The following is a 16,374-nucleotide window of genomic DNA, read 5'->3' as shown; positions in this document are numbered from 1 at the left end:
AGGTTAGAGTCAATTTGAGTAAAGAACCAATGTCATCAAGCATCAATGCACTACCACAAGATACAACCAACCAACATCCATCCCAACTTCCCGTTAGACTGGCCAATCTCACCATTCACTCCAACTCCCAAACTTCAAATCCTTTACGACCACCTCTCATTATACCATACACATTACCAACTTCAAGCTCTACCTCTCGGCCACCTCTCATTATACCTTGCACCATATTGACTTCAGGCCCTTTTTTCTGATCACCTCTCATCATACCTTACACTGCACCGACTTTTCAAACTTCAAGCTTTTCCTTCCGACCACCCCTCATCCTATCTTACACCAACCCACAAACCCCAAACACCATTACATCAATCGTCAAGCCTAATCCACCACCTCTCATCCTTCATTTAAAACCAGACCCTCAACCCATGATCATCATATCCCCTAAACCATTTCAATACCGCTCAAGTCAAACCGTCCCATGGAGTTATAAGACGATGATTGTGACATCCGTAAGAGTTGAGAAATCGAAAGAGGCGATGATCACGGACATTGGTCATATGACTAGATTAGAGAGGTGCTACAAAGTACCAGAAAAAGAACAAAAAAGGCAGAACGAGGAAGAAGATAGAAGAAAAGAAAAAGGAAAAAAAAAGTTGGTAGAGGAGGAACAAATACTACAAGGGGAACCAGAGAGGAAGAAGAGCAGGGTAACTGACAAGGAGGCAGCTGACCTCTTCAAATTTATTCGAAAGAGTGAGTACAACATAGTAGAATAGTTGAACAGAATGCCAGTTCAAATCAGTATTTTTGACTTGCTTTTGAACTCAGAGCATCATCGGGAAGCATTACTCAAAGTCCTTAGTAGTAGTGCACATGTACCTGAGACCACCTCACTAGAAGAGTTGGAAAAGACAGTAGGCCAGATCATGACCCCCAATCCGATCACCTTCACCGAGGATGAATTTATCAGCGAGGGGTGTGGACACATTGAACCATTGCCCATTATGGTAATGTGCAAAGGTATAATGGTAGCAAGGGGTACTGATCGACAATAGTTCGGCTCTTAATGTCTGTCCTCTACAAACTTTGCACAAGTTAAACGCAAATTTATCTTACCTCAGGCCAACTAGAAGGACCGTAAGGACTTTTGATAGTAGGAAAACTGAGTCATTAGGAGAACTGGATCTCCCAGTCACTATTGGATCATGCACGTTTGAAGTGACATTTGAAATTCTGGAATACCCTCAGCATTCAATCTCTTTCTAGAAAGACCCTGGATCCATACCATAGGGGCAGTCCCTTCTTCCCTACACCAACGAGTCAAATTCATCATGGGACAGAGGGTGATATCGGTTCTCGCAAAAAATCTCATACCAGTCGATCGATCACCGGATGTGCCTTATATAGATATAGAGATGACCGAGGATAAAGAAGGGTTTCACGCCTTCCAATTCACATCTATCAATCATATCTCAAGAGGGAAGGATAAAACAAGGGCAGAGTTGTCAAAAATGAACCTGATGATTGGACAGGTGATGAAGAAGTCGGGATATCGTCCGAAACAAGGTTTAGGACTTAAAGGAAAAGGGAGGGCCACTCTGATCAGTACCTGAAAACATACTCCCAACTATGACCTCGGGTTCAGGCTTACAAAGAAGGACATCCTCAACATGAATGATAAGAAGAGAGAGCTTCGACTTGCACGAAGACAGAAGCGCGAGCCTAATATGTGAAACTTGGGCAAAGTACCACACATCAGCATCAGCTTCCCACAATCACAAAAAGGGCCACATTCCTTTACAAATGGCATGAACATCTTGTTCGGAGGGGATTCCGAATGGGGTCAAAAGAAAAAAAAAAAGAGCCCGCGAAGGCGGAAGTCGCAATGCGCGAAGAAGAAAAATCATTGTTCCCCCTTCAAATCGATTGGGGATCTGTCGCAATTCTACCCACCCTACAAATACCCGGACTTGACGACAGTCATCCGAAAGTAATGGTCATATCTGAACAGTCAAAGGGAGCCATTCTCCCAACCTATCCGCCCTACAGAAAAAGGGCAAGTCTTCAAGAATTGGGAGGAGTACCCAATAACTTATGAGGCCGCCATGGGGTCCAGAATCCCTACGGTCTCCAAAAAAAATGCCACTAGCAGAATCTCATGTGTCCGAGGACTATAAGAGCTCTCGTCCTCGGAACAAAAATGTTTTAGGGGCTCACCTCAGTTGCTAATGAATTTGCATGATTTTTCTTTATTTTGTTTCAGGAACACAGACAATCCACAAAATCTAAAAAAATTAAAAATCTTTCAAAATTCAAAAAAATAAAAAATCTTTCAAAATTCAAAAAAATCAAAAACTCTGTAAAATTCAAAAAAATCAAATATTTTCAAAACTTCAAAAAAATCAGAAATCTTCAAAATACCAAGGGTTTTTAAAGAATTTCCTCAGCTGAACGAATCTTGTGATAGAATAGAGTATGAAAGAGATGAATACGACTTTGACCTCGAACTCGACTTTGATCTCATGGAGATTGAGAAAGAATAAGAGGAAGAGGTTGAATATCCTCCAAAAGAAATCAAAGAACTCATGAAACGACACGAGAAATGTGTTCAGCCAAATATAGAGGATACAAACTCAGTGAACCTAGGCACCAAAGATGACCCACAGATCGTTAAGATGGGGGCCCTATTGACGATTAAACAGAAAGAAGAAATGATAAGGTTCTTACAGTAGTACGAAGATGTCTTCGCATGGTCCTACTAAGACATACCCGGTTTAGACACAGATCTAGTCGTTCACAAGTTACCTATTTGATCAGGAAGCAAGTCAGTCAAGCAGAAATTACGAAGGTTGAAATCAGAGTGAACACTTAAAGTCAAAGACGAAGTAATGAAGCAGTTCCAAGTAGGATTTCTCGCAGTATCCACCTACCCTGAGTGACTCGCAAATGTTGTCCCAGTACCAAAGAAAGACGAAAAGGTACGCATGTGTGTAGACTGCCGAGATCTGAATAAAGCCATCCCTAAATATGACTTTTCGTTACCATACATCAACGAGGCTGAATCATATTTGTATTTGTTACCCTTACAATCATATTATACATTGTTTACATGTTTCAAATGCTTATTTAGTATCAAACACAATAAAATATAATTTCTTATAAAATTAAAAATACCATTTATTTTTAAATAATAAAGAATACTCAAATCTTCAATTTTAAAGAATAATTTCTATTATAAAAACCCACAAAATTTCAAATTAAAAATAATAATGTCATACAAGTCACCAATTTGAAATCAACTTTAAAAGAACTTAATTTTGGATGAATAATTTTCAATGGAAATGAAGGATATGTAATTATAAAAACACCCTATGAATTATAAGGGCAACCCACCACTAGAGCCATTTTTTATTTTGTTTTATACGGGTTTAAAGTTTTTGGAATGAGCAAATTTTTAGTGAGGATAATTTATATGGTCTAGAGATCATCCTCACCAAAAACCAGTCTATTTTGAAACTTCTAACTCATTAAAAATAGTTTTCAAAAAAAATGAACAATTTACGGTTCTTGAACTTGTTTTGATATGGTTAGAAGTTTCAAAATGTGCTGATTTTTTGTGAGGATGATCTCCTCATTGTAGAGATCATCCTCACCAAAAATCAACTCATTCCAAAAACTTTTAACCCATATAGATAAAACTAATTTAGCTATGGTGTGGGTTTATTAATTTGTGGGGTGTTTATTACTTCTCCATGGGATATAAGAGGTAATATCTTTTAAGAATAAGGGCATACTTGTCCGTGTTGAAAAAAAGCGAAGTGCTTACCGCTTCAGCACTTTTTTTCAGCATCAAAATAGTGCTGAATTTTTTTCACTTATTTTCAGCAATAAGCACGAGTAAACAAACGCGCTATTTTGACAAAAGTGCTAAATTTAATTTTTTTCAGCAATAAGCACTGAAAAATAGCGCAAACAAACACCGCCTTAGTTCCACCTACACCAGGTCGACCTCTACTGATGTATCTTTCAGTGTAAGAAAACTCCATGGGCTGTGTACTGGGACAACATGATGAAATTGGTCGAAAAGAGCAAGCCATCTATTACCTTAGCAAGAAGTTTACAAATTACGAGGCGAACTATTCGACTATCGAAAAGACGTGTTGTGCCTTCGTCTAGGCCTCACAACGGTTACGCCACTACTTGCTCAGTTACTCGACTATGCTCATTGTTCGGATGAACCCCTTGAAGTACCTCTTCGAGAAGTCGGCACTAACGGGACGCACCATAAAATGGCAACTATTATTACCTGAGTTCGATATCACCTATGTCACTCAAAAAGCCATCAAAGGACAAGCCATTGCTGACCACTTAGCAGAACACCCTTTACCCAATTATGAGCCACTAAAGACAAATTTTCCTGATGAAACCATCTTATTTGCTGAAACTAAGAACGACGATGAAGAATCTACTTGAAAAATGTACTTCGATGGAGCAATAAATCAAAAGGAAAACGGAATTGGGGCAGTTTTGGTTAAGTCAGATGGGACTCATATCCCTATTACAGTTAGACTGAGGTTTCAGTGTTCGAACAACGAAGCCGAGTACGAAGCATGCATTGTGGGGTTGAAAGCAGCGATCGACCTCAAAGTGGATGAAATAGATGTATTTGGAAACTTAAGTCTGGTAGTCTACCAGACAACGAGAGAATGGAAGACCAAAAAGCAGAGACTGGTTCCGTATCACGAGTATCTCGAAGATCTAAGTTCAAACTTCACCCAAATCTCCTTTACTTATATGTTGAGGGCTAAGAATCAGTTTGCAGATGCATTGGCTACTCTGGCCTCAATGATTAACATCTCCGAAGACACCATAGTCGACCCTTTCGAGATTGGTATTCAAAACGAGCCTGCATATTGCTTACCTATTGGGTTCGAAGAACCTGAGGAAAAACTCATGGTATGCAGACATCAAGGCATTCTTAGAAGATCGAACTTTTCCACCCGATGCCACAACGACGGACCGAAATACTATTTAGAGATTGGCAGGACAGTTCTTCTAGAGTAGTAGAGTCTTGTACAAAAATTCGCCTCACGAGGTCCTCCTCAGGTGTGTAACACAGACAGAAGCTCAACGCTTAATAGAGACTGCGCATAGAGGAGTCTGTGGACCTCACATGAATGGACATATGCTCGCAAAGAAGATTATAAGAATAGATTACTACTGGATGACTATGGAGAGTGACGGGTACCAACATGTTCGAAAGTGTCATTTGTGTCAAATCTATGCCAACAAAATCAATGCACCACCTTCAAAATTGCACAATATGACTTCTCCTTGGTCCTTCTCACTCTGGGGCATGGATGTCATCGGACAGATCAATCCTCAAGATTCCAATGGGTATCATTTCATCTTAGTCGCCATCGACTACTTTACGAAATGGGTAGAAACAGCATATTACGCCAATGTTACAAGGGGCAATGTCTTGAAGTTTGTGAAGAACAACATCATATGTCGGTACGGCCTCCTAAGCGGGATAGTAATCGATGACGCCAAAAATCTCAAGAACAAAGACATGTCTAAGATATGCAAGGATTTTCAGATCACCTATCATAACTCAGTCATTTATAGACCAAAGATGAATGGAGCAGTTGAAGCCGCCAACAAAAACATCAAGAAGATCATCGAGAAAATGGCTGTTACTTACAAGGATTGGCACGAAATGTTACCCTTCGCTCTACACGCTTATCGAACGTCAATCCGAACTTCGACTGGGGCAACGCCTTATTCACTGGTCTACGGAATGGAAGCAGTCTTGTCCGTTGAGGTCGAGATTCCCTCCCTTCGGATATTAAAAGAAGTCGAATTGGATGAAGCAGAATGGGTCCAAGCCCGATTCGATCAGTTGAACTTAATAGAGGAGAAACGACTTTCAGCAATTTATCATGGGCAAACTTATCAACGGAGAATAACACGAGCTTATAACAAGAAGGCTCGACCTAGAGAGTTCTCGCCAGGAAATCTTATCTTAAAGAAGATTTTGCCAATACAAGAAAATGCGAGATGGAAGTTTTGTCCGAATTACGATGGGCCATTCGTTGTCCAAAAGGTACTGTCAGGAGGGGCGCTAATCCTTATAGAGATGGATGGGGAAGTTTTTCCACAACCGATCAACGCTGATACCGTAAAAAAATATTACGCCTAAGTCGTTTCTTGAAATGAAGAAAGGCCATCTTTCTACTACCCGAACAATTATCTACCCTTAGTTAACCCTTTTTGAGCCATCACATTCATTTCTTAACCTAGGACCGGGGTAAGTCACCGAAAAAAAAAAATCGATCAATCAAAAGTCAAAGCAAAAATACCAAAGTATACTCCTGGCCCGCATGAGGATAAACTGTGAATGGTTAAAAGTACAAAAAAAATCAAAAAGTCAAAAATCTCGAATGTCTGATCTTAAGCTCGACCCGAATCTCTTACCTAAACAAGTTCGTGTGACGATGGGAGGAGACATAGATCATATTTTCGAAATAAAAACAGACAAACCCCCGTGTCTAATCTACCCCTCAATGAATCCAGACTCTGCCTTTCTTACATCCTTTCACAACCCTAGCCTAAGCCTACGTTTCGTCCTATTTAAAGTCCTCTCAGATCAAGGAATGGCTCAAGGTAACTCGATCACGGTGGACACATGTCATGAAAAATATTATCAAGTGTAGTCAATCTGACCACTCGAATTGGATTTCAAGCCGCCAAAGTCGTTGGAAGACCCAATAGGGGAGGTCAAATCGAATATATGAAAAAAAACGACTCAAAGTGTAGAGTCATTGATCTCGAAGCTCAACTTGAGTCACCGCACCATGAAAATCATCAGAAGAACTCGAGAGGGAAGTCTAGATCTGTTACTCAAGAAATATCGCCATTAGAAGAGTAGAGTGTTCGATCTCGCAGCTTAACTTAAGTCACCAAGCCACAAGAGGCACACAAAAATCAAGGAGGTATTCAAAGTGAAAATCTATAAAGTAAGCATAGACTGAAAGGGCATGGTGAAAACCCGCCAAGGCATTGTGAGTTAAAAAATCAGTCTATGGCAAGATCAAAACCATCTGCACGATGAAAACCCAAAAAAGGGCGTCGATGAGCAAAAATGTGAAAATCGGGTGTGGTGAAAATTGTAATTGGCACCAGGAGCAAAAATGAAAATAAAAAAAAAAATAAAAATAAAAACAACTTTTAGCCCGCAAGAGTATAAACTGTGAATGACAAAAATCTCGAAGTCCTCAATGTTCCCATGGATACAGTAAGGTAACTCAGTCAAAATTCTCAGTCTCGGGGATGACTCTAAAGAGGCTAAGGATTAGCTGACACTTGTATACTCAGCATTTGGCAAAGGCACCATGATCGTTAACTTTCAGAGTTTTCAAATACAACCTGTCATAGATAAATTCGACAAAGACGATCTTTTAAAATCTAAAACAAAAAAAATACACCATCAAATTACTATTTTTGGCCTATGACGAAAAATCTAGGACTTTTCTTAAAATCAAGAATTTTCTTAAAATCAAGAATTTTCGAAAGCAGTAGATATATCTGAGGCTACTACTTAAAAAAAAAAACCTATTTCATTCATTTCAAATAGTGCTACATCATTCTCATTAAAAGCAGAGTACAAGAAGGAATAACGGGCAAAGAGCCACTCAAGCATTTCCCTAGAAAGCGTAGTAGGCATCAAGTTATCTTCTAAGACTTTGATCTGAACAGCTTGGTCAACGATGATTCTCTCTATATCCGAGGCATGACGACAGACCAAATACTCAAATATCATACTATCATGCAAGTCTTTCTTAAGGACGATCACGCTACGTTAAGCTTTCTCAAGACGATCCCGTAACAAGGAAAAAGGAAAAAAATCTCAAAATTGCATTGCGTAATTTAAAACGTCAATTACTTTCAAAAATCTTTAAAAAATTATATACAAGATTTCAAACGAGCTCCGTGCCACGAAATCAAGGGTTTCAAAAAGACTAACCCTGTCAGACCCCGTGCTTGGACAACCACATCTTACAAAATGCCTCAATCCATTCGAAGTTTTTAATCATCATGCAATAAATTATTTCGGATTCGTGCAAATAAAGGGTATAATTTATTCTTTGCAGTTCTTTACAAGCAACTCCTGCAAAGAGGGGCAGCTGTAAACACCCCAATTTGCACAAACCCGATTCCCAATTTTCTCGAATTGATTTCAAATGAGAATTTGAACCTCTCAACGGGCCCGCATTGCCACTTGGTAACATTATTCATGCATACATGCATCATCTCATATTATTTTTGCATACCCATACCTTGTCCCTAATCCAAGCCAATTCTACTTACTTCCATAATTCGATCCGAACCTATATCCATTCTCCAACCTAACCCAAGTCCATATCCTAAACCCAAACCCAAGTCCATATTCTAAGTCCAAACCCAAGTCCATCCTAAACCCAACACCAAGCCCATTCTAAGACCATTTTCTCACACCTCTCAAAAGATGACACATGTTGATTTCTCATAAGCCTTCAATACCCAATGCATTATCTAATTAGAGAGTCAACTCTTCCTTGTGAAGATACAAGAATGCCCTTTCCAAAAAGGTTAGTCAAATCAAAAAGATACTTTGGTCTTTGGTAATAATCTATAAAGTTGAGAGAATTTCCAATCATACCCTCAAAAGGTGGAAATCTTCTAGTACATACATGGAGTTCTCCCATTGGTCCATTTCAAAAATATACTTCCACCCTTGCTTTATGAGTTATTTACAAATGAACAAATGTCTACTTTTCACCTACCACTTCACATTTACACATGTCATTCTCCTAGTCACCCTCCCAAGACTATTTTTATTCTCATATTGGTCCATTTCAAAATTATACTTCCACCCTTGCTTTATGAGTTATTTACAAATGAACCAAGGTCTACTTTTCACCTATCACTTCACCTTTACACATGTCATTCTCCTACTCACCTTCCCAAAAGTACTTTTATTCTTCCATTAGTCCATTTTAAAAATATACTTCCATCCTTGCTTTTGAAAGTGCCTTCGATCCGCGGGGTGCGCGGATCCGCTTTTGACCCTTGAGGTTTGGGAGTCGCAACCTAGTTATTACGGTCTAGGAACCGATCAATGACTCTAAACGGATAAAAAACTAATCTATAACAGAAAAAACTGAATTCGGGGATCATATTACGGGGTTGGAAGGTGTTAGGCACCAACCCCGCCCGGCCAAAGTCGATCTCTACTAACTTCCCAAATAAATTACATTGCTAAAAAACCTAGATAATAATAATAAAAAAATGACATTATACCTTTCCGATAGCAAAGACTTTGTTCCCTCAGATCCGACAAAAATTGCTCCTTGTACTGTACTTCTTGCTTCGTTCTGTCTCCGGATTTGATTTCCGATCTCCGAGGCAAGGTATCTCTTCTTTCTTGGATCTGAATTCTTCGAGTTTGTTATGAATTTTGGGGTATTTTTGAAGGGCTTTTAGGTATTTTTTAGACTAAAATCGAAGAAGGGATGTTAGGTAAGGAGTTGGGGCTCCAAAACTAGGGTTTATGGGAGGCTATGGGGGCTTTTAAACCTACTTCTCTTAGGGTTTATGATTTGATACGAAAATAGGGTGTGAGCACCTCTATTTATAGATTTTTTTAGAGGTTGATTTGGATAGAATTAGTGTTTAATTAGAGTTCTTTTAGTTAGAGTTGTGTTTTAGTTAGAATTGTTTTAGGTAGAATTGTATTTTAATTATAATTATTTTAGGTAGAATTGTTTTTTAGTTAGAACTCTATTAGATAGAATTATTTTTTAATTAGAACTCTATTATGACTTTTGGTCTTATTTGATTGACTTTTAATATTTTGACTTTAGTCTTAATTGATTGACTTTTAATATCTTGACTTCAGTCTTGCTTAATTGACTTTAATTTTGACTTTAGTCTTACTTGATTGACTTTAATACCTTGGCCTTAGTCTTGATTGATTGACTTTAATTTTTTGGAGAACCCTCCTCTAAAATATCTTTAATTCTTTGGACTCCCAAATGGAGGGGTCCTTAAAGAAATATCTCACGAACCCTCAACAATTTTCCATGAGAGTCCGATTGATCGATTTCTTTGATTCAAAATTTTAAATTAATTTCATTAATGTTTCACTTTAATTATTTAATATTTTATTTATTAATTTCGAAATTTTTAATTATGAAAATTGTGAAATTACAATTTTGCCCCCGGAGAGGACTTTTCACGTCTTAAGTCGATTTTTAATGTTCTAGGATGTTTTAGAATCGATTTTTTGTAAGGAATTTAATGTAAATATTAGTTTGTGTTGTTTATGAAATTTTTTGTGTGAAATGGTTGTGAACTTCTTGAGGGGCATTTTCGTAATTTTTTTAAATTCTGTGAAAATTGGCTAAATGATTTATTTGATTTCGATTTGTTATTTTATGTGTTCGAAAGTATTTTCCAAATCCTAACGTAGGCTATAGGGTTATTTTGATGTTAGGGGTATGTTGGTAATTTGGTCAATTTTTAGTGATTTTTATCGTAAAGCTTCTTTTTGGGTCTGCAAGATAATGATTTCTATGTTTCTGGAGTCGTATTTTCCTAGCGTAGCGTGGTTTGTAAGGTTTTGTCAATTCGAGATACCTCATCCGGATTTTTGAAACATTTCTAGTAACAAAATAAAATAATGGAAATAACATCTATCATTGGGAATCATTGTGATCGGGTTGACGAGTTGATTAATCAGGCGAGTGCAAAAATGGGGTGTCTACAGCTTTATGAGCTATTTACAAATGAACCAAGGTCTACTTTTCACCAACCACTTAACCTTTATACATGTCATTCTCCTACTCACCCTCTCAAAGTACTTTTGTTCTCCTATTGGTCCATTTCAAAATTATACTTTTACCCTTACTTTATGAGTTATTTACAAATGAACCAAGGTCTACTTTTCACCTACCACTTCACCTTTACACATGTCATTCTCTTATTCACCCTCCCAAAAGTACTTTTGTTCTCCAATTGGTCCATTTCCAAAATATACTTCCACCCTTACTTTATAAGTTATTTACAAATGAACCAAGGTCTACTTTTCACCTACCACTCCACCTTTACATATGTCACTCCCTTATTCATCCTCCCAAAAGTACTTTTTGTGTTCTCTCACCTCTATTTACAAAAAAAATAAAGATTAAAGAATGCTTTTAGGATTTCTTCTCGAATGTTATCTTTGTCCTCAAACAAATAAAAAATCCAAAAAGAAATAACTTAAACCTTATGTCCATTCTCATTTTTTTAGGGTTGGACCACTTTATCTCCAAAAGCTCTCCAAAAACTCTATAAATACCCTCAATTTCTATGAACAATTCATGCTCTCAAGCCCCATCTTTCAACCTAAAACTCTACCAAAATTTCTACTCATCTTTCATATCAAACCTTCAACTCTCTAAACCCTGAACTACATCTTTCAAGTCTCAAGTTCATTTCTCAAGCTCAAGTTCATTCAAGACCTCCAAGGGGACAAGGTGGGATAATAGTTGTTTATTTATTTTCTTTTAACTTGCATCTTCTTCTTCTAACCTTCTCTTTTTCTTTTTAGAAACCTTTAGGATGTAATGGAGAAGTCTCCTTCATCCCGAGTAGGTTGAACCTCAACTTTGGGCATGGAATGCTTGAGGCGGTTTGGTTGAAAGGATGAAGGTTGAAACCCTTCTTAACCCATTCTCATATCATGCATTATAATGTATACTATGCACACACATCACACATGTTTGACTATGATGAAGAATTGTGTAGCTCTCTTGATGGGGCTAAAACACTAAGTTTCTTGCTAAATATGTATGCATTAAGGTTGTGGATCTAAAGGGAACTCCATTCATGAAACTTCTCTAAAATCCTAAACCAACATTCCAATTCATGTAAAAATGTGATGACTTTATGGGATATCCTCTCCTATAGGATATTCCTCATGTCTACACAAACATTAAACCTTCTTTCAAAGAGGTACATACACGCTATGTGCACCCACCCACTTCATGCATCTCATGCATTTTACTTGTTATGTTAATCTTTAAAAAATGACCAAATCTAAAGGTAACCACAATAGGTGGAGAGAATGGGGTGCCTAACACCTTCCCCATTCTCTAATTGAATCCCCTTACCTTGATCTTAGGTAGACCATACCTTTTTCATGATTGATAGTCACTAAAATCCATTAAAAAAATGGTTTTTAAAAAGAATTGATTCGGGTGCCCATTCACACCCATTTCCAAAAACGAATGGTGGCGACTCCAAACAACGTAGCATTGAGGTTCAAAAATGAACATTCACATGTCTACAGTCACAAAAACATAGGCTAAACGATTGATCGAGACTGTACATGGTAGAGCTTGTGGACCTCATATGAGTGGTCACATGCTTGCTAAGAAGATCATGAGAATGGGATATTATTGGACAACAATGGAAAGCGATTGCTATTAATACGTTCGTAAATGCCATCTCTGCCAGATCTATGCCAATAAGATCAATGCTCCACCTTCAGAATTGCACAGCATGACTATTCATTGGCCCTTCTCATTCTAAGACATGGACGTTATGGGGCAGATTCTCCAAAAGCTTCAAATGAACATCGTTTCATCCTAGTCGCTATCAATTACTTCACAAAATGGGTAGAAATTGCATCATATGCCAATGTCACCAAAAGCAATGTATTGAAGTTCATTAAGAATAACATCATCTGTCAATATGGGCTTCCCAGCGAATTAGTAACAGACAGTGCCAAGAACTTCAAGAACAAGGATATGATCAAGATGTGCGAAGACTTCCAGATCACTCATTACAACTCGGTACCCTACAGACCCAAGATGAATGGAGTCGTCGAGGCAGCCAACAAAAATATTAAAAGAATCATCAAGAAAATGACTGTTACATATAAGGATTGGCACGACGTGTTGCCTTTCGCCCTTCACGCCTATCAGATTTCATTTCGAACCTCAACTGGGGCAACTCCGTACTCGTTGGTATATGGAATAGAAGCAGTCTTACCCGTCGAGATTGAGATTCCCTCCCTCCGGATTAAAAGAATCAGAGTTAGGCGAAATAGAATGGGTTCAAGCCCGGTTTGATCAACTGAATCTGATTGAAGAAAAACACCTCGCAGCTATTTGCCACGGACAGATTTATCAACGACAAATAGCTCGTGCCTACAAAAAAAAAGTCAAGCCTAGATATTTCTCACCAGGAGACCTTATTTTCAAGAAAATCTTACCAATCCAAGAAGACGCTAGGGAAAACTTTTGACCAAACTATGAGGAACCATTTATCGTGAAAAAGGTAATGACGAGAGGAGCTCTGATTCTCACAGAAATGGACAGACAAGTCTTCCCGCAACCGATCAATGCTGACACTGTTAAGAAATATTACGCTTGAGATTCGACCCTGAGATGACGAAAGGCCATCTTTGCTATCCTAAAACAACTATCTAACCCTAGTTAACCCTTTTGAGCCATCACATTCATTTCTTAACATAAAACTGGGGCAAATCAACAAAAAAAAATCAAAAAAATCAAAGCATCAAAGTACTCTTGGCTCGCATGAGGATAAACTATGAACGGTTAAAAAAATATAAAAAAATCAAAAAAGTCAAAAATTGAACATTTGATCTTTAGTTCGACCCAAATCTCTAGCCTAAACAAGTTCGAGAAATGCTGGGAGGAGACATAGATCACATTTTCAAAACAAAATAAGCCCCACGTCTAATCCACTCTAGATAGATCCAGATCTTAAACTTTTTGTATCTTTTCCACTACCCTTAACCTAAACCAACGTTTCGTCCCACCAAAAGTCCTTTCGGATCAGGGAATGTTCTAAGGCTTCACAATGACAATGGTAGCATAATGATCTTATAACTTGATCCAGATCTTAAGTATTATTAGTCGTTGGAAGACTCAAGAAAGGAGTTCAGATCAGATATTCAAAAAAAAAAGAGTACTCGAAGTGTAGAGTAATTGATCTCGCGACTCAACTTGAGTTGCCGAACCATGAATAGTCGTAAATAAACTCGAGAGGATAATCTAGATTGATCACTCAAGAAAGAGTACCACTATGTGAGTAGAATCACTGATCTCCCACCAAGCCATAAAGACATAGAGGCTCCAAACGAGAATTGTAATGTAAAAATCCAAAAATATACAAGCATAGTCTGCAAGGGCATAGTGAAAACCTGAAAGGGCGTTATGAGTAAAAAAATCATACTATGACAAGATCAAAGCCACTGGCACGATGAAAATCCAAAAGGGTGTCGATGCGCACAAATGTGGAAATCGGGTCTGGTGAAAACCGTAACTGGCACCAGGGGCAATAAGGAAAAGTTAAAAAATAAAAAAAGATTAACTCCTGGCCCGCATGATAAACTGTGAACGGCAAAAATTTTCCAAAATCCCAAGTCCCACGCTCAATCGATATTCACCCAGTACTGGAACACTGAGGATGACTCTAAAAAGAGTCAAAAAGCTACTGACATCTATATCCTCAGTAGTTGGTAAAAACACATAAGTCATCGAAGTAACAAAAGTTTTTCAAAAATGTTCATATTCTGCATCTTCAATATTTATTCGACAAAGAAAAATCACAAAAATTCAAACGTTTTCAAAACTACTATTTTGGCCGATGATAAAAAATCTAGGTTTGATTCAAACTTCATGTTTTCAATAGATACACTTGAGGCCAAGTAAGTAAAAAAAACATATTTTCTTTTCATTTCAAAAGATTCACATTACAAAAAGAAAAAAATATATGGTGCCAATCACATATCTCGATCGAATCTCTCTTGCAAAGTACGAATTCAGATAGCTTGCCCCATCATCACCACCTTGGCGTCCGAAACATCACGACTCACTAGGTAAGATGCGAAGACATCGAAGCAGAGACCTTGAGCAAGCTCCTCCTGAGATCACTCTCCGAACCTACTGGGCAGATAAACCATTGGTCATCGAACTTGCAGTTGCAGCAATGGAAGAGCTTATAAGAATGGCCCAGCTAGGGGAACCGTTGTGGGTGCATAGCCTTGATCATGCTTATGAGATTATAAGTGAAGATGAGTACATGGAAACATTCTCGAGGGGAATAGGGCCAAAACCATTTGGATTGAAGTCAGAAGCTTCTCGAGAAACTACCGTTGTTATCATGAATCACATTAACCTTGTTGAGATCCTCATGGATGTGAATCAATGGTTGAATATATTTTATAACATTAGTTCAAGAGCCATGACTCTAGAAATCCTATCAACCGGCGTGGCAGAAAACTATAAAGGACCTCTTCAAGTAATGATAACAGAATTTCAAGTCCCTTCACCTCTGGTTTCGACTCGAGAGAGTTTCTTTGTAAGGTGTTGTAAACAAACATGCCGAGGGGATTTGGGTGGTAGTCGATGTTTCCTTGGATCATTTGTGTCCTAGCCCAATATTGAGATGTCGAAGAAGGCCATCAGGCTATTTAACCCAAGAAATACCAAATGGTTACTCCAAGGTCATATGAGTCGAACATGTAGAAGTGGATGATAAAGAAGTTCACAATATAGAAAACACTAGTTAACTCTGACATTGGATTTGGCGCAAAGCGTTGGGTTGCTACCTTAGATCGATAGTGTGAACGCCTTGCAAGTGTTATGGCTAGTAATATGCCGGCTGGAGATGTTGGTGTGATCACAAGTCAAGAAGAACAAAAGAGTATGTTGAAGTTGGTTGAGAGAATGGTGATGAATTTTTGTTTTGGTGTGAGTACTTCTACCACTCACACATAGACAACATTATCAGGAAGTGACGCTGAAGATGTAAGGGTCATGACTAGAAAAAGCATAGATGATCCCGAAGGCTTCATGGTATTGTGCTAAGTGCAGCTACTTCCTTCTGGCTTCCAATCCCACTAAAGAAAGTTTTCAATTTCTTTCGTGATGAGAACTTTAGAAGTGAGTGGTACATTCTTTCTAATGGAAATGCTGTTCAAGAAATGACACATATTGTTAATAGCAGAGATCCTGGTAAACTGTGTCTCCCTACTGCAAGTTAATACTCCAAATTTCAACTAGGACAACATGTTGATATTACAAGAGAGTGACACCGATGCAACGGGCTCTTTTGTAATCTATGCTCCTGTTGATATTGCTGCAATGAACGTGGTTCTAAATGAGGGCGACTCAGACTATGTAGCCTTCCTACCTTCAGATCTTGGTGGATTCAACTCCAACAGCAAAACTCTCTCTTAGATTTGTGGTAACTGTTAACAACCTTATTACTTGCATTGTTGAAAGGATCAAATGCGTCATTACAAGGGACAATGCATGA

The 16,374-nt window shown here is 38.2% G+C and overlaps 1 pseudogene; it reads left to right on the top strand.

Moving 5' to 3' along the window:
- Window positions 1-491: 491 nt before the first annotated feature.
- LOC147410847 (homeobox-leucine zipper protein MERISTEM L1 pseudogene) lies at window positions 492-16,374 on the top strand (annotated as a pseudogene).

Source organism: Akebia trifoliata, chromosome 1, assembly GCF_017979445.1.
Source record: "Akebia trifoliata isolate Shusen 1 chromosome 1, ASM1797944v1, whole genome shotgun sequence".
NCBI classification, from domain to species: domain Eukaryota; kingdom Viridiplantae; phylum Streptophyta; class Magnoliopsida; order Ranunculales; family Lardizabalaceae; genus Akebia; species Akebia trifoliata.
The sequence above is the reverse complement of the archived record's forward strand: the minus strand, read 5'-3'. Positions and strand labels throughout refer to the sequence as shown.